General features: G+C 40.5%; 1 long non-coding RNA gene across 2 annotated transcripts in view; it reads right to left on the bottom strand.

Moving 5' to 3' along the window:
- Positions 1–562: 562 nt before the first annotated feature.
- LOC100146568 (uncharacterized) overlaps positions 563–20,262 on the bottom strand; it is a 37,810-nt gene continuing 18,110 nt past the window's right edge. For both annotated transcript variants that reach the window (XR_011434007.1, XR_011434008.1), the window contains exons 6-8: positions 8,892–9,051; positions 6,035–6,122; positions 563–1,694 (exon numbers count right to left, since the gene is read on the bottom strand). This is a non-coding gene — a long non-coding RNA (uncharacterized lncRNA). The remainder of the gene's footprint in view (positions 1,695–6,034; positions 6,123–8,891; positions 9,052–20,262) is intronic.

The following is a 20,262-nucleotide window of genomic DNA, read 5'->3' as shown; positions in this document are numbered from 1 at the left end:
CACGTGCTAATCCCCCAAACCTCGGAATATGTTCCCTTACATGTCAGAAGGGACTTTGTAGATGTCATTAAGTTAAGGATCTTGAGTTGAGATTTTCCTGCATTATGGGGGTGGGCCCAATATACTCGCAAGGGTCTTCGTAAGTGAAAGAGGGAGGCAGGCGTTTCAGAGTCGGAGCAGGAGCTGTGATGGCAGAAGCAGAGGACGGAATGATGTGGCCACGAACCAAAGAATGCTGGTGGCCTCTAGCAGTTGGCAAAGGCGAGGAAACAGATTCTCCCTAGACTGTCCAGAAATCGTGCACCCCTGCTTTAGGCTTCTAATTGTAACTTTGTTGTTTTAAGTCACTAGGTTTGTGGTAACTTGTTACAGCAGCAACAGCAAACTAACACAAGAGTCAGTTCAGGGAGCTGCATTTGTGACAAGTTCTGGGTGATTCTGGGGCAGAGGATTTTTGAGGAACACCGCATGATAAGAACAGCCTAACTACAGGCTTCCGGCAACAGGACAGAAGTGATCAACAGTCCATCCAGCTTTTCTTTTTAAAAGGAGGCCCACCTCCTTTTAAATTTCCAAATATTCTGGTCTTTTATTTATGTAAAAAATATAGGTCACTGGTTTACCACGTGTATCAGTAATGATCATGCATAGTCATGAACAAAAGTGTAATTATGAACAAACATGGCGTATGGAGTCAGCTAGACCCAGGACCCCCACACCTCCGAGCTGTGTAACCTCAGGCAAGTTCCTTCACCTCCATGAGCTTCTGTTGTAAACCCGCTTGTAAACTCCAGGATAATAACACCCCAAATATGCATATTTCAAAGGGCTTGGCACAGCAGCAGGAACATAACAAATGCTTAGGAAAATGAAATGTCCTTTCTGTTCTCCGTCTCACCCTCCCCTCCTTCCTTTCCCTCTTTCCTCAAGTATAACGACAAACACTGGTAAGATCCTAGGTATGTGAGTCCTCACGTAACAGTTCATGTGCAGTCTTTGTTTACGCAGAGCCCCCTAGACGATGTGTTAACGGCTTCCACTTCCCAAAGTGAGGTGCTAGGCCACCCAGCCAGAACTTACAACGCAGATGTTTAAAACTAGTTTTGTTACCCTTAACCCAGATCTCACCCTGTACAAAATATTTGCGATCGGAGATCAGACAAGATTTCTCAATAGAGTATGACTGATGTGCTGTGAACCGTCCCTCCACCAGATGGGAGCTTGATAATTGCTTCTTGCAGACGGCCTCTGATGTGTGCTTCAAAAACGTTCTGCAGGAAACTGCGTGGCTGAAACTTCCCACGGCGGCGGGGACATGTTTGTTTGGGAAGTGACCGCGCGCCCTCTAGTGGCGGATGAGAGGGGAGCGTTTCCTACGGGCCTGATGTGGGCCACAGAGGAGAGAGCTGCGCCCGGGGCTGTCTTAAATCCTCGGGGACAATCCTGCGGCCTGGAGGGGCCAGGAGAACTCAGCAGAAGGAGGTTGGAACTGTTTTTGCTTGAATCTAAGAGAACGGCTGTTGAGAGATGCCCAGTGAGATGGGGAGGACTCTGAAGGACCCACAAATAACTCCACAGAATGAGTGTGAGCAGGTGTGGGGGGGGGGGGAGGGGAGACAGGAATGGAGAATAAACTTTTTCTTATGCACCCCTTGAGTCTTGATTCTTCAATACGATGACTTTTTTTTTACTCACTGTAAAGGGAAAATTATATAAGATCATTAAGAGTTTTCAGAAAAAAATCACATTCTGAAAAGTTTTCTAATTTCTGAAGGAATGTAAATCCTGTTTTATACCCTTTGAACCATATAGAAATCATTTGTTCACATTTTTGTACACACATTTGTAGATCCTTTTCCTTTCCTCAGTAGGAAACAGCTTAAGTGTTTCTTTCTAACTATAACAGTAATTTATGCTCACTGTAAAAACAATTTACCAAGTACAGAAAAGTCTAAATAAAACGTAAAAGTCACCTATAATCCCAAGAATCATTGTTAAATACTGGTAACTTCTTGGAACATGTTCTTACAGACTTTCAAATTCATAATTCTCAGAGTTGGAAAAATATGTTTGGAGACAATGTACATTGGTGTCCCTCTGAAGGACAGAAATAGTTTCTGGGTTACAGCGCCGCTGGGCAGCCTGTTTCAATACTTCTGTGATTGCAAGTTCATTTTCTCACAATTCCCTCCACACAGGAGATGGACTTTGGGCTCAGTCCCTCTGTGTTCAAACTATGGCTCTGCCGTTCACTACTTTGACCTTGGGTAAGCCATTTAACTTCCCCAGTCCTCATTTTTCTCATCTGTAAAATGAGGGTAATAATAGCAGATACTTTATCAGTTTTTGAAGCATTTAATGAGATGATAAATATAATTAGCATGGTGTCTGGCTTACAGTAAACTCTCAATAAATGCTGGCTTTTACAACACTTCTAGGCTGTGTCCTCTGTCGGCCTTCTGGATTTCTACAAAATAAATTCAATCCCTCTTCCATGTGAGGCCTTTAAGTATCTGAAGATTTCCCTCATGCTTTTTTTTTTTTTTTTTTTTTTTGAAGAAGATTAGCCCTGAGCTAACATCTGCTGCCAAACCCCCATGCCCTGCCTCTGGCAACCATCAATCTGTTCTTTGTATTTATGAGTTAGGTTTTTGTTTTGTTTTGTTTTGTGAGTCCACATGTAAGTGAGATCATACAGTATTTGTCTTTCTCTGTCTGACTTATTTCGTTTAGCATAATGCTCTCAAGGTCTATCCACGTTGTTGCGCATGGCCAGATTTCATTCTTTTTTATGGCTGAATCATATTCCATTGTATATATATGCCACATTTTCTTTATCTATCAGTGGACACATAGGTTACTTCCATGTCTTGGCTATTGTAAATAATGCTGCAATGAACACGAGGGTGCACGTATCTTTTCAAGCTAGTGTTTTTGTTTCCCTTGGCTGGCTCGTATGGTAGTTCTATTTTCAATTTTTTGAGGAACATCTGAATTGCTTTCCGTAGTGGCTGTAGCATACTCCTCCCTCTACTTAGTTTCACAGATGGACTCTTTAACAACCTGTTCCATAATTTTTCCAGGATTTGAGGGTAAGCTCATTGGTTTTAAATTTCTGGAATCTTTCTCCTCTTGAAAAAAAACTTAGAGTATTTGCCTCCATTAAGTACTTTTCAAACCTCTCTGAGTTTTCAGAGCTTATTATTACATGTTTGGCAACACACCAGTGAATTCTTTTAGGACTCTGGGGTGATATTTATCAGGGACTGATCATCTGAACTTTCAAGTGTGGCTCTCTGACTTCCATCCTCATCTGCCAGGGCTTCCATTTCTATTAATGAATCCACCTGCATTCTCCAGGACAAAGACAGAGACAAAATATGTACAATATATTTCATTCATGGTTTCTTTATTTACTTATATTTATATTTAGGTGTGAATATGCCATTTTATATGTCATATTGTTAGCATATCAAATTTTTAAACGTATACATTGGCTTGCTTACGAGACGGCTTAACAAATACTATATGATCCTGGTGATAAGGATTATAATGATGGTGAATTCATGAGAAACATTAAACTGCAGCAGTTTAACTTGCCAGGTTTCTTTTCTCTAGAGCTCCATCCTCTTGTTCCTCATGATCTTTCTAGCAATAGAAATTTTAAAAATATAACTTTTTGTCCCTTGAATAACAAACTAATTTTGCAGAAACTAGATTTCGTAGTCTTAACTGAGCTTGCTTATACTTCTATAATTTTGGCTTCTAGAAATGAGTGTCATTCTCTCAATTGCATGGATTCTAATTTTTGTAATATATCTTGTCTCCTTAATTAAATGGAAATAATCCTTAAAGATATTCTCAACATTTCCTTATTCAAATTCTATTTTACACATTGAAAACAATTAATATGGACCATCCTTTCTCCTCATTTCCTTAAGAGAAAAGTAGTATCTCTCTGTTGATTCCATCAGGGTATAATAAAGCATACTGTATTTCTCAGATCCTAGAATGCACTGATTGTAACAGATTGCAGAGGAAAATAACACATTAAATATATACATTGATTTTCTAGTTCATTCTGTCTTTGTGTGCTGCCTTGCTAGCGTACTCTGTGCCACAGATCCTATGGCAGAAAATGCCACTCTCAGCTCCTCAGTTTATATGGTACAGGTACAAGTCACACAAATAGACTAAACCAATCTCTCTCTTCTCCTTTTTTCCTCCTCCTGCTTCTCCCTCTCCTTTCTCTGCCTCTCTCTCTGCCTCTCTCTCTCTTTCTCTCCCTCTGTCTCATTCTCTCAATTCAAATTGTCAACAGGAGAGACTCTGGCAGGCCCCCTCTGAGTTAAGTGCCCACCCAGTCCCATAATCATGCACGATGCCAAAAGGCCTCCTTGTGAATTGCAAGGGGTAGGCTGGTAGGGGCACTTAATTTGGGAATGGGGCAGACATTCCAGAAACCATCTGCTATGAGAGCAGAGTGATCTGCACTTTCTTGATGCGCGCTCTCTCTCTCTCTATATATATTTTGTGTGTGTGTATGTGTGAGAAGGATTGGTCCTGAGCTAGCATCTGTTGCCAATCCTCCTCTTTTTGCTGAGGAAGATTGTCGCTGAGCTAACATCTGTGCCAATCTTCCTCTATTTTGTATGTGGGATGCCATGACAGCATGGCTTCATGAGTGGTGTGTAGATCCGTGCCCAGGATCCATACCTGCGAATTCCAGGCCGCCAAGGTGGAGCACGTGAACTTAACCACTATGCCACTGGGATGGCCCCCTGTGCGCAATATTTTTAATTGAATTGGACCAAGAAGAGAACTTTCAAGAGTTTAATTAATAATTCCTGCAATGATTTAATTTCGAGGTCAATGTCTTTTTGGACAGTTATATAACAGAAATACCAAATAAGCAACATTTAGTGCAGTTTTACTCAAGTCATCATTTTGCCACTCATCATCCTAAGTTATAACTAAATACTAATACAGTGATAAGTGAAAACCCATGTGTTTCTTAACAAAAAAATACTCAGAATTTTGGATGAACAAAAGTAAATTTCCTAGTTCTTGGAAAAAACCGAAAGCCTCAGAGTTTGTTAGGAAATTTGCAAGATTCTTGGCATTCAAATCGCTTTTACAAAGCAACACTAGGATGAGCCAAGTATAATTGAATCCGGAACATATGGATTAAATTCTCCCTTCAATACACATGGGTATAAAAATGAAGGGGAAGAGAAGTTGCCAAATGTGTTACCAAAACAAAACACTTTCAAAATAACTCGAGACAGTCAACAGACCCCAAACACAGCTGTGTTCTCTTGTGTCTAAAAATGCATTTTCCCTTCGATGTCTTGAGATGGTAATTTAATTCTTGCTGAGTGTCTGCAGCATATTGGGCACCTTAGCGAGCTCACCAAGGCTGAAGTAAGGGCTCCTTATTTGGGAACAAGGACTCTTAATTAAAATTAGCACAATTCTCTTCCTGGTTTTCCACTTCTATCTGAATAATTGTTTTTTAAATCTGTGCAGCAATGGGCATTGTTGTCAGTCCTGTTTCTGCAATGGATTTTTACGGCCTTAACCCACTTAATGGGAGTCCACTTCCTCGAGAAGGTAACTTTGATTTGGTTTTAACTAGAGAAGTGGTGGATGGCGAGAGAGGCGTGCCATGTTAAGAGACAGCCCCCCCGGGAAGAGAAAGGACCAACACCAGTTCTTAGACATACCGCGTTTGCTGTGCTGTTTATTGCTGTGGCGTGGTGATCCGAGCTTCGTTTATTAGTGTTGCCCTTTTCTTTAACTTTTGTAAGACTAGAGTTTTCTTAGTTAGTCTGGCAACTTTACGAGGTTGAGAATTTTCCCATCATTTCCACATTTGCCTTGTAAACAGTGAATTATACTTTGGGTCATATCACACCTGAGAATTATGTAGCTCTTCTGAGTTGCATGTTGGCAATATGAAGCCCACCCAGGCAGAGATTAGCCTTGTTAAAGCACCATTCTGGAAGGGGAGTTGCGTACTGTATTTACTCACCGTGGTCACCAGATTACCGATGGCAGCAGTGAGGGTCCATCCAGGCTAGATAAATTTCAATACTAATATCTCACGGTGTTCATTAGCTCTAGGATTTACAAAGGTAACAAAAGATAGGTTGATCATAAGTGATTCTTACATTAAATCATGTAGTAACAAGCATAATTTTTACTATACAAGAAACAAGCAGAAATTTACATATCTACCTGTATCTAGCAGGCAGTGGGACTGGGATATAAGTTTCCAGTTCTGTCTCACTAGGGAGCCACTGGAAACCCTTAGACAGTATGGCTAAGAGCAGAGTTTTTCCTCTAGACCAAAATCCTTTGCCTGCTTTTTTCTAAGTTTGGCTGATGCTTCTCTGAATGTTCCTTAGTGACTCTGTGTGGGGATGTTACTGCCTATGCGATTTCTCAAAAATTGCAGTTGACGTGGACTTTATCAGTGCTATTCCAACGCTGTCCCAAGGACACTGCTCTCTATAAAATGCTCTACCAAAATGTGTTTAAATAGTCATCTTACTCTGGAACAGTTCTCTCTTTGTATTGGAGGGGGCCTGTCCTCTGGTTGTTTAGAATCTGACTGCTCTGTTTTCTGCACAACCTGCTCCATTCTGTTGGGTTCTGCCCATCCTGGAGCAATGAAAATTGTGATCATGGGAAGAGTAACTTCTCGAACTGAAAGTAGATTTTTGCTCCCTCAACACTCTCCTTGCTCTACTTTTCACCCTTTGGGGAGGTTCAACTCAATAAATATTTATGAGGTGCCTGTTATGTCCCAGGCACTGGGCTAGGTGCCAGAGATATAAAGAGAAACAATACATGGTCCCTGCCTTCCAGAAGCATATGACCTAATGGGGACATTAGAGATGTACAATCAGTACAATGGAATAGAAGTACGCCGTAGCTGCGATCGGTGCACAGAGGAAGGACACTCACAGCGGGGGGGTGGGGGGCGAGGGGGCCTTTGGAGGGAGGTGTATCAGTTCTCCTATGGTTGTGTAACAAATAACAGCACCTAAAGTGATACACATTTATTCTCTTACAGTTCTGAAGGTCAGAAATCTGAAACAGCTTTTACTGACCAAAACCAAGGTGTCGGAAGGCTGCGCTAGGGGAGAATCCATCCTTGCCTTTGCCAGCTCCTAGAGCTGCATTCCCTGCCTCGTGGCCCCTTCCTCCCTCTCCAGGGACAGCGTCAGAGCATCTTCAAATCTCTCTCTCTGCTACATCTTCACATCACCTTTTCTCTGTGTTGTAAAATCCTCTACTTCCCTTTTATGTGATTGCATTTAGTGACCACCCAGATAATCAAGGATAATTTGCCCATCTCAAGATCCATAACTTAATCACATCTGCAAAGTCTTAGCACTTAGATACTCTGGGGGCCATATTCGGCTTACCACAGGAGGTAATATAAGGAAGCCGGGAAAGAGTATTTCTGATGGAAGGAACAGCATAAGAGGGCACAGTGGCATGACCCAGCACAGAGTGTGTGGGAACCATAAGTAGTTTAGCATTATTGGAGCATCAAATATGAGGCAGGCAATGCTTAGGCAGGAGAGAGGGGCCAGCTTACAGAGAATGACATGTGCCACGCTAAGTCATTTGGGTTTTATTTTGCAGGTTCTAAGGAGGTTTTGAAGCTTTTTGAGTAGGGCAATGATGTGGTCAGATTAGCAATTTAGAGAGCTCATTCTGGAGGATAGATTCAGGCAGTTAGATGTGAGTGAGAGAGAATGAGAGTTTGAAATGGGATAGGGATGAGGATGAGAAGATTTACTGAAAAAGAAAGTTCTTCAGGTAAAATTAATAGAAATAGTCACTAATTGGATGGTGGGGTGAGAGAGAGAGAGAGGAATCTGAGATGATCCCAAGCTTTTTGCCTAGGTAGAAAGTGGCACCGTTAAAGATGATAAGCACAAGAGGAAAAACTATGTCCAAGGAAGGAACATTGCATTTAGTTTGAACCTGTAAAATTTGAAGATAACCTGTGGGCAGGATTGGCTTACCGGGCTTATGACCTATGTAGTCGCTCACAGTCGCATACTTAGAGAAGCTTCATGCTTGTTTAGTACTCTGTTGTCGGCATCTTGAGTGTCTTAACCGTTTTTAAATAAGGGGCACTATATTTTTATTTTGCATTGGGTTTCGAAAATTGTTTAGTCAGTTCTGCCTGTGGGCTAAGAACTCAGTGTTAGAGGCACTGTCTTCAGCGAAAGTGCTGAACGTGGGTTTCCTGAGGCAGAAATGTGGATTCATAGCCTCTCCTGGGTATAGCACTATCAGTTGTACTCATTCCCAATTAACCATTTCAAGCTCGAAAGTATGTGCCTTAAGAGAAAGTCATATATCCTAAATTTTAAAGGGATCTTGAATCAAAACTCAATGAATAAAAAAGGTCCTGTTTTAGGCTCTCTCTTCTCCACTAGGCTCAGCTCTGGGGCTGATGGAAGTTAAATACTGGAGCCTGAAGGATTTCGTATGAGTAAATTTGGTGAACAGAAGAGCTAATTCTCAGGAAGTTTGTTAATTCCTCTGGCTAACTAAATACTTATGACATCTGCCTAGATGACAGTAGAGCAGAAATTAGCATTCACAGGAGACAGACATAGATTTACTTTGGTGTGAACTGGAAAGCTCCTAGAATCAGAGGAAGTGGCAGTTCCCCCTTCTCTGCCTCCATCCCCAGCTGTTGGCCTCCCACCCTCCTCACCACTTCCCCTAGTTGGGTGGATCCAGTTCATCTTCCTTTGCAAAGTCAGTCTCTTCCACATTCTCAGAGTAAGTCCTAGCATGTGAGACGCCCCTGCCTTAAAAGGTAGCTGCCTAAATATGTTGCCCCATTTTTGCTTTACCTGGATACTAAAAAGCCTCTTTTTCCTGGCTTCCAGATCTCAGGTTCCTGGTTTTAGTTTTGATCCCGCCTTAATTATCTGGATTTACTCCTTTGCCTTCTGGATGTGCTCCAGCCCGCTGCACTTGGATGCTCCACTTTGTGGTTTGAATTAGATGACACTAAGGAGGCAGACAGAGACCCGTGAGAGCAGAATCTTCATGTGGCCACCATGTTTCAGGCCCCACCTACAGCCTTCCAGGTCCAGAAACTCTATTTTGAGAGTGAACTCAATCTCAAAATTTACAGATACATAAACCAGAAAGAAAATTTATTTAAACAGTAGGGGCATGAGAAAGAAGTAACCAATTCCTTTCTAGAGATAGAAATCCTAGCATCATCTGATTCCTTTTGGGTATCAAGATACGTAGGACACTAAATTATTTTTTAGAAAGTTGTTTAGAGCAATGAGAGAAAGATTTTCTTGAGCGATAGTTTATAGAGGATATCGTGAAGCTGAAGATCTACCCTCGAACCATGTAAGAGTAACTAAAAGAGGGAATCTGCCAGATTCAGGAAATTTCTTCCCTGAACAGTTGGCAGAAACAGCACCACAGGTTCCCTAAACCAGTTAGTTTTCCTCCTCGACACACAGGAAGGCTGCTTTTCCCACAGGCCTTGCATCTAGGTGGAGCCATGTGACTGGTTCTGGTTAATGGGATAGAAACAAAAATGATGTGGGCCACTTCCAGGCCCGGCCCCTAAACCTCCCACTCCCACACTGGCTCTCTCTTCCCATGTCATCCTCTGGCAGGATGCAGAGGTCTTGCGGTGGAAGTGCTGTTGGGAAGCCTGGCTTTATGACTGACTAGGTGGGGACACACCCCTCGCTGTCAATGGACTCCCAACGTGAGAGGAAAATAAATCTCTGCTGTGTTTAGTCACGGAGATTTCAAGGTTGTTTGTTATAGCAGTTAACCTAGCTTGACTAATACAGAAAATATCCAATAAACTCCACTAAACATTTACTTTTGGGTATCCCCTGCGAAGACTGTAAAAACAATTTCCATTTTATGAATATGCACTTTTTTTAGATAAAGTAAAATGCAATTGAATCATTTTACACTTTAGCCAATTTCCCACTTATTTACTACTAATACAATTGGTTAAGATGAGGCTTGTGCTTATTGAGACTACTCTCTAGTCACTCACTGGGAATCTCTGCTCTGGAATCATCTCAGCAATCTGGCCCCCGGAGACTGGGCCAGTTCTCCAGAAAGCTGATCTTATCTACTAAATGCTTCAAGATTTTTTCCAAAATTGAAAAAAGTCTTTTAAGTAACTTCTTTTTGAAATTAAATACAATACACATTTTTTAAGGAACAGAAAATATAAAAACTTAAAAGAAAATAAAAATCATTCATAACTCCACAACGCAACATTTTGGGGATATTCTTCTTTCTCCTTCTATATACATGTATGCATACCAATGGATATATTTACTGGGGATACGTTCTGAAAAATATGTTGTTAGGCAATTTCGTCTTGTGTAAACATCATAGAATGTACTTACACAAACCTAGATGATATAATCTGTTACACATCAGGTTATATGGTACTAATCTCATGTGACCACCATCATATATGAGGTCCTTCATTGACCGAAACATTGTTATGCGGCACATGACTATATTTATACGTGTGTGTGTGTGTGTGTGTATTACATATATACATATACATATACACACATACAGTGACTGTGCATCATGTGCATTGTGTGTAGTTTCTTTTTTTTAATAAAATGGGCTCTTACTATTTTTTTATAATCTGTTTTCCTCACTACCACTACCCTGAATATTGTGGATTGTGGATATCTTTCCCTACATTGAACATAGCTCTATATCACACTTTTTCAAGACTGAATAATGTTTTATTATATGTCTCTGTCGCTTATTACAATTAATATTTATGGCGTAAAAGCAGACACATGGGGCCGGCCCGGCGGAGTAGCAGTTAAGTTTGCGTGCTGGGCTTCATTTAGGATCCCGGGCACGGACCTGCGTGCCGCTTACCAAGCCACGCTGTGGCAGGCGTCCCACAGGTAAAGTGGAGGATGATGGGCATGGATGTTAGCTCAGGGCCAATCTTCCTCAGCAAAAGGAGGAGGTTTGGTGGCAGATGTTAGCTCAGGGCTGATCTTCCTCAAAAAAACCCCAAAACCCAAAAACAGACACATAGATCAAAGGAACAGAATGGAGAGCCAAGAAATAAAACCACACATATACAGTCAATTAATTTATGACAAAGGAGCCAAGAATATACAACAGGGAAAGGACAGTCTTTTCCAAAAATGGTGTTGGGAAAACTGGACAGCCACATGCAACAGAATGTCATATCCAAAATGAACTCATATCATATCCAAAAATGAACTCAAAATGGATGAAAGACTTGAATGAAGACCTGAAACCATAAAACTCCTGGGCAGTAAAACTTACATACGCAGTAAGCTTCTGGACGTTGGTTTTGGTGATGATTTTTTGGCTCTGACACCAAAAGCAAAGGCAACAAAAGCAAAATAAACAAGTGGGACTACATCAAACTAAAATGTTTCTGCACAGCAAGGAAACCATCAACAAAATGAAAAGGCAATCTGCAGAATGAGAGAAAATATTTTCAAATCATATATCTGATAACGGGTTAATATCCAAAATATATAAAGAACTCATACAACTCAATAGCAAAAAAACCAAACAATCCAATTAAGAAATGGGCAGAGGAGCTGAAGAGAAGGGAACCCTTGTGCACTGTTGGTGGGAAATTGGTGTAGCAAGTATGGAAAACAGTATGGAGGTTCCTCAAAAAATTAAAAATAGAACTACTATATGATCTAGCAATTTCACTTCTGAGTATTTATCTGAAGAAAACAAAAATATTAACTTGAAAAGATACATGCACCCCATGTTCACTGCAGCATTATTTACAATAGCCAAAATATAAAAACAATCTAAGTTTCCATTGATAAATGAATGGATAAAGAAAATGTGGTATATATTTGTAATGGAATATTATTCAGCCATAAAAGAGAATGAAATCTTGAGACATGTGAGACAACATGGATGAACCTTAAGGGCATTATGCTGAGTGAAATGTCAGACAGAGAAAAATAAGTACTGTATGATCTCACTTACATGTGAAATCTAAAAACAACACAGACAAAAACTGGGCTCATAGATACAGAGAACACATTGGTGGTTGCCAGAGGTGGGGGTTGGGAGTGGGTTAAATGGGTAAAGGAGATGAAAAGGTACAAACTTCCGGTTATAAAATAAGTCATGGGGACGTAATGTACAGCATGGTGACTATAGTTAACAATACTGCATCATATATTTGAAAGTTTCTAAGAAAGTAGATCTCAAAAAGTTCTTATCATAAGAAAAAAAAATTCGTAACTATGTATGGTGACAGATGTGAACTATTGAGACATTGTGGTGATCATTTCACAGTATGTACAAATATTGAATCATTAAGTCATATACCTGAAACGAATACAACGTTATATGTCAATTATATCTAAATTAAAAAAAGAAGCTCACAGGGGCTGGCCCCGTGGCCAAGTGGTTAAGTTTGTGCACTGTGCTTCGGTGGCCCAGGGTTTCACGAGCTTGGATCCTGGGCGTGGACATGGCACTGCTCGTCAGGCCACGCTGAGGTAGAGTCCCACATGACACAACTAGAAGGACCCACAACTTCAATATACAACTATGTACTGGGGGAGGGCTTTGGGGAGAATGAAAAAAAAAAAGAAGATTGGCAACAGATGTTAGCTTAGGTGCCAATCTGTAAAAAAAAAACAAGCTCACGATAAATGAATAAACACCACCAAAAAAACAGTCTCCAGAACCAATTTAACATTTATACCATGTTTTTGGTTTGTTTCTGTTTTGCTATTACAAGCCACACCACACTGAACATCTTCGCATCATTTCATCTTTGCATAATTGTGGAATTATCTTCTAGTGACAAATTCCTAAAGGTGAGAACAATGTATCAAAGGATATGCTCATTTTATATTTTGATAGATACTGCCAAACTACCCCATAAAAAAGTAACAGTTTGTAGTATCACCTATATTTTATGGGACTGTTCCTTTTACATATATTTGCCAACAATGGGTTTTATCCAAAGTGTTTATCGTGACAAATCTGATGGGGAAATGCTATCCTGACTTCACTTGCACTTCTTTGATCTTCAGGGAGACTCAACATATTCTCATATTTTTGTTGGTAAATTTCCTTTTCACGTCCTTTGCCCGTATTTCTCTTGGTCTGTCTATCTTATCAGTTTGAAGAGCTCTTTGTACAGAAGAGAGAGTGACCCTTTGTCCCTCATATCTGTTGCAGATATTTTTTAACTTTGCGGGGTTTGTTCCATATTGAAGATGTTATGTAGACAAATATAGCTATCATTTTCTTGGGCTTCTGAATATCATGTGATGCTTTCAACCTCAACTCTATATTTTCTTCTCATTTTTTATGTTTTTACATACAATTTAATTTCTTTGAAATTTATTCTGGTATAAAGTAAGGATACTAGCTTGATTTTGCCCAGAAATCATCACTAATTAATGTTACTACCATTTATTGAGTGTTTACCTGGGCACTGTTCTAAATGCTTTGAATGAAATAACTCATTCAATCCTCATAACAACCCTATGAGAGGCATTATCATTATCTTCATTTTAGATATGAAGAAACTGAGGCAAAATGAGGTTAGTAACTGGCTCACTTCCAGTAAGAGAAGAGCCCTGACCGAGTCTATCCCCAGGGCTCTCGTGGTCGATCTCCATCTCTCTAGTGCCAAAGCCAGTTTTCAAAAAATTATATACATATTGTTCTTTTTCTGATTACAAAAGTAATATATTTCAATTATAGAAAATCCAGAAAATAGTAAAAATGCACAAAGACAAAAACTAAAATCATCTTTAATCTTATTACCAGAGATAACTAGTATTAACTTTGGGTACACTGCAGGTCCTCATGGGTTTTTTTTTTTTTGTCTCTATAGATTTTTTCCTCAGTTTTGCAGAGTTATAACTGACATACTTCACTGTTTGAGTTTAAGGCACACGGCATAATGGTTTGACTTAAACATACTGTATTGTGAAATGATTACCATAATTAGTTTAGTTAGCGTCTGTCATCTTATACAGATACAATAAAAAGCAAAAGCAAAAAAAGAGAAAAAAATTTTTTCCTCGTGATGAGAACTCTTACTATTTACTCTTAACAACTTTCATACATATCACGCAGCCGTGTTGCCTATAGTCATCATGTTGTACATTCCTTATAGTTTTTTAACACACATATATACACATATCTACTTAAGCACTTATGCTTAATGCTTTATTCGGAACATTTCCCCAAGCGTTGTGTTCATCTACAAGATTTATAAGTTATAAATTATAACATAAACTTATAAATTAGTTATAAAATGTAACAAACTAGTTTCTAAATGTTAGGTATTTAGGTTTTATCTTTTTAAGTTTCCACTTGTGACACTGTGATGAGCACAAGTAGCCTTGCAAGTACATTCTTGCACATCCATCCTTGATTATGTTCAAGGCTTGAGACTGCTAGATCAAAGGGCTCATACACTGTAGAATCTCTTTACACAAATTTCCAAATTGCCTTCCAGAAAGTTTTACTATTTTATATTCTCAGCACTAGTGTATGAGGGTATGACAATTTCTTCAACATTTTTTAGTTGTTTCTATGATTATTAACATGATTGATCATTTTGATTTCTCGCTTCTTTTATGAATTGCCTTTTATATCTTTTTTTTGTTCCTGTTGGAATATATTCTCTTACTACTAACATTTTAATGTACTTTAACATATACTATATACTGTTACTTGTCTATTCCTAATTCTCTATATGACTGATTAATATTACTTATCCTTTGACTCTGGCATATAGCAATGCTTTTTTCCAGTTTGTCCATTTGCCTGTTGAATTTTGTATTGGGAAGGAAGTTTAATAATTTTATTTAGTCAAATCTATCATCTGTTTCCTTTATAATTTCTTCTTTTTATTTCTGAATTCAGAAAAAAACAAAAACTTCAAACAAAGGGAATGAATAATAGTACAAATATTTCTGGGAAAAAAATCCAAAAGTCAACTCAAGGAGTTGTACCAGAATTCTGATCAAAACACAAAGAGATAGAAATTATCAGCAAATTACCATTGAAAAGATAAGAGGATTGATGCATAGTGAGTGGAGAGGCAGCTCAGTATTCCCAGGCGGGGAGGTGGGAGGGAGCACCAGGGCTGAACCCCCCAGAGGCTCCATGTCTCTGCAGCTGGCCACAGTCCGGGCAGATCAGAGTGGCCAGGCACTAGCTGAGGGCAGACGAGCTTTCCCTGATTTTGATGGGTGACAGTGCTCCATGGGGACATGGTCTGCCCTTTACCTTGTCTTATTGAGACCAGCCTGCCAAAGCCTAAATTTTTGTCTCCAGGGCCAGGGCAGTTTTCCAGGGGTAGAGATGTGAAAGGTTCCTCCTGGCTACACTGACTGAGCTATATCACAGGGCAACGGGGAGAGAGAGACAAGGGTATTGATAGCATTTTAGAATTCGTCATCAATTTTGACCCTCTCTAATTTTACTTTCATTACCTTAAAATTCGGGAGGCATCTTTCTGCCTACTCTATTTTTTTAAATTATGGAAGTTGGGAAGTATAGATAAGCATGAAGATGTACCAATTACCAAAAACATTTTATAACTTCCCTATTTGCTGACTCTACTACTCTGACCAGCTTGACGTCATCTGCCTTATTCCTTCAATTCCTTTCATTTTTTTAAACTTTTTATGGAGATTATGATAGTTTACAACCTTGCAAAATTTCATTTGTACGTTATTATTTGTCAGTCGTGTTGTAGGTGCACCACTTCACTCTTTGTGCCCACGCCCGCTCCCCCTTTCCCCTGGTCACCACTAACCCGTTCCTTTTGTCTACATGTTTAACTTTCACATATGAGTGGAGTCATACAGACATTGTCTTTCTCTGTCTGGCTTATTTCACTTAACATAATACCCTCAAGGTCCATCCATGTTGTTGTGAATGGGACGATTTTATCCTTTTTATGGCTGAGTAGTAGTCCACTGTATATATATACCTTATCTTCTTTATCCAATCATCAGTTGATGGGCACTTATCTTGCTTACACATCTTTGCTATTGTAAATAATGCTGCAATGAACATAGGGGTGCATGGGACTTTTGGAATTTCTGATTTCAAGTTATTTGGATAGATACCCAGTAGTGGGATGGCTGGGTCATATGGTGTTTTAATTTTTTGAGAAATCTCCATACTGTTTTCCATAGTGGCTGCACCAGTTTGCATTCCCACCAGCAGTGCATGAGGGTTCCTTTTTCTCCACAACCTCTCCAACATTTGTTACTTTTTGTTTGGTTATTTTTGCCATTCTAACGGGTGTAAGGTGATATCTTAGTGTAGTTTTGATTCGCATTTCCATGATGATCAGTGATGACGAGCATCTTTTCATGTGCCTATTGGCCATCCGTATATCTTCTTTGGAGAAATGTCTGTTCATGTTCCCTGCCCATTTCTTGATCAGGTTGTTTGATTTTTTGTTGTTGAGTTGTGTGAGTTCTTTATATAGTGTGGAGATTGACCCTTTGTCCAATATATGATTTGCAAATATTTTTTCCCAATTGGTGGGTTGTTTTTTTGTTTCAATTCCTTTCATTTTGAAGAAAGGAGAAAAGTACAAAAATAAAGACTATAAAGAAATGTAAAGAAAAGTCGTCAGAAATCAGGGCCAAAAGAAGATAAGTCATCAAAAGCTGTAAAATGCCACTTTTCTCCTCTTGCGTCGTCAACCCCTGCCCTCTCCAACACTCCAACCCTCCTGATAACCTTTAGCACCAGTTGGGTATGTCTTTGTGATACTGAAGATGTGTAAAAAGGGCACAATGAACAGGGGTCAGGGTTCAGAATGAGAATGTGGATCTGTGCCTGATCCCACATGAGGGATCTTTAAGGAAAAAAGGCCTGTGAGGACCCAGGCCTCAGCAGATGGTGATGGGGGAGGAGCTGGCCTCCACAGCCTCCTCTCTCTCTGCACTCTGGCATCTCCAAACCTGTGCACTTCCCACAGCATCTTGTTTTCAGCTAGCTGCTATAAAACCACCCCTAAGAATTTCTCTGGTGATGGCTTAAGCATGTATTCTCCCTTTGGAGGTACTTTCAGGGTTAAAATATATCTATCACGACTCACTGGTGAGAGACATTGCGCAGTGGAGCCCGCTTAGTGCCTATAACCTCACTCACCTTGACAGCTTCTTTCTCCGGGAGGAAAAAAGATCTCAAAAAAATCACCACATAAAGTTTAAAGTCCAGCATGGTTGGTGCAAGGAGAATTAAACTTTATTTAAAAACCATGCCCAGAAATTGGGGCTTGGATATATAACATCTTCTGAATACGATATCCCAGTAGGAGTAAAGACAGTTTCCTGGTTACGTTGATGGGGAGAGGGAAATTAATTTGGGCAAAAACTAGGAGTTACGGAGGCTGTGGATTCTGAAAAGCAGAAAGTGCAAGATAACAGAGCTGTGAAGACTCTAGGATGTGGACTGATGGAAATTATGGGGTCTACTTTGTGGAGGTAAAAACAGAAAGAAAAAAGATGATGGAGAAATTTCTCTGGGAGAGTTCAAATGGATGGCTAGGTTCTATTTACCTGAAGCCTAAGATTGGATGTTGGACTAAAAGGGAGGAGGAAAGGCTGAATCAAGGAGAGAGGTCAAGATCAGAGCAGGACCAGTACCTGGGGGGCTCCCATGCCTAAAAGTTTGCACTTATAGGAGAAGCCCAAACTTCTTCACACAGCGGGCCAGGGCCTTCACAACGTGATTTCCTCTCTCCTCACTGCTCTTCAGGTGCATCCACTTTTTCAAAGGCTTCTAGACACAACATGTGGCCATGCCTCATTGTCTCTGCATAATCCATTCCCCTGCCTAAAATGCTCTTCCTGTGCTGGCTGGCTGAACATCTAAGCATGCTTCAGGAGTTAACCAAAATATCACTGCCCCTGACAGGCCTCCCTGATGTCACCACTCTCCAGGCGTTCTCCCCCAGCTCTGTTTCTGAAATAGTGGGTGTGTGGGTCGGTTAATATTTATCACTCTTTATTATGTTCTTTCTTTGATATGAGCTCCTCAATGACAAGGGGCACATACTCTTTATCTTTGTATCCAGCCTCTGATATAATGCCTAGAAAGCGGTGGGTGTCAATATATTCTCAATAAATGAGGGGAGGGGAACAGAAAGATTCCAGAAGACAAAGGAGAATATTTTGTGACTTGATTTGAGGAAAATTATGACACATACCTTTGATTTAATTTTCTTTTCCTCTTCTTCAAGGTGGTGATAGAAAGAAGTCATTTAAGAGAAGGATTGGCGAATTGGGTGACTCTTTGCTTTGAGAGGGAGGACGCCTCCGTTGCTGGCACCCATGGTACAAAAAGCATTGCGAGTCTGGGCATGGCTTCCCTGTGAATATCTTGCCTCAATGCCAAAGGCTCTCCTGCCCCCACAAAGGCAGGCAGGGTGGACCATTCCCAGGAGCAGACCAGCTTGCACATTCCTGACAAGTAGCCCTGGCGTGTAGACAATAACTCTAGCTCTAAATTAGTGGTTCTGAACCAGAGGAGATTTTGCTCCTTCCTCCAAGAGATACATGGCAATGTCCGGAGATATTTTTGGTTATCATAACCAGTGTGTGTGTGTGGGGGTGCTACTGGCATCTAGTGGGTAGAGGCCAGGGATGCTGCTAAACATCCTACAATGCACAAGACAGCACCCCCCAACAACAAAGATTTATCTGACCCCAAATGTTAATAATGCTGAGGTTGACAAATGCTGCTATAAATAATGATGTCATGGGAGAGGTTGCCAATGCTCAGAAACACCATGCCTGAAACTGTCAGCTCTAAAGCACTGAACCCAGTGACTGGGGATTGAAACACCCTGAAGCATACTTCAGCATCCTCAGCAGATTCTGGGTAGGTGACACTACCACTCCACCATGGCCGTAATTGCCCACTGCCCCATTCACTCTCATTAGGGAGCCTTGCCTCACGCTCCACTGAGAAATGATTGGCCATAAAGCCCAATTTCTCTCAGCTTTCTTCCCCTTTTCCTCCCAGTTTACCTGCAACAGCACCTGCTCTTGCCTCTGCACCCTCAGCCTCCGTGGCTAAGATCTCCACCTGAACTAGAGCCCATCCTCTCTGGCCTCCACCACGATCTCGCTCCACCAGTCCTCCCCTTTCTTTACGTTCAACCTCTTCAGAATCTTTGGCTCTTTTCCTTAGTCGATACATATACATAAGACTCTGCATGCTTTAAAAAAGATTTAAGTTTTCTTAATTCAACCCCCTCAAGTTTTTACCTTATGTTCCTCCCTTTAATGACCTAATTTATTTCATTTATCTGAATACATATTCTCACTGCAGAAAATTTCCAAAAATTTAAATAAAACCCGTCTGCCTGTGATTCCCCATACTCACTAGCAACAAAGTAACCACTAGTAATCAGTTTGAGGTTTCCTTCCAGACCTCTGTCTGTGGATTTACTCAGCTATATAATACAGATTTATTTTGTGAAGGTTTCTTTTCCCACAAATGGCATTATTCTGAGCAGACTGTTCCATAACTGTTTTGTGGGTTTTTTCCCCATAGATTGACTGTTGTTATCTCAGCGCCATCTCCATCCCTTTCTCTGCTCTTCCCTGCATTACAGGGGCTGGAAACGGAAAGCAGTACCTAATAAAATATCTCTGTTACTGATTTTATGTCATGTCATTATTAAATTACATTAGTAACATACAACTCTAACACATGTACTCTGAAAAATACCACCACACACATCAACTCACCTTCTTTTCCTCATATGTACACTTCCTGTTCACTGAATTCAGTCAAAGACACAGAAGGTATTATCCTCCTGCCTCATAAGCATTGTTACTCAGGCAATGGATTCAGCCCCACCATCCATTCCCCCGGGGCATTCGCAAAGATTTACTACCTACTGAAAATCTCAAAAAGACATGAGGATGTAGTGGGACTAGGGGTGGTCAATTCTACACTGTGGAACAGTTTCCCTCTTCTTTATCAGAGGCCTACATGAACTTCAGAGTTCCTCACATACTCCATCCTCTGCGCAAACTCTTCCCACGATTCCCATCTCAGAATAAAAAGGAAGTCATTCCAATGGGCTTCGAGGCTCTAGGTAACCTGGCCTCCCCCTCCCTCCCTGACCTCAGTGCCTACAACTCTCTCCCCACTCAACCCCACTCCCGCCAC

This window comes from Equus caballus, chromosome 29 (assembly GCF_041296265.1).
Source record: "Equus caballus isolate H_3958 breed thoroughbred chromosome 29, TB-T2T, whole genome shotgun sequence".
Classification (NCBI taxonomy): Eukaryota; Metazoa; Chordata; class Mammalia; order Perissodactyla; family Equidae; genus Equus; species Equus caballus.
The sequence above is the reverse complement of the archived record's forward strand: the minus strand, read 5'-3'. Positions and strand labels throughout refer to the sequence as shown.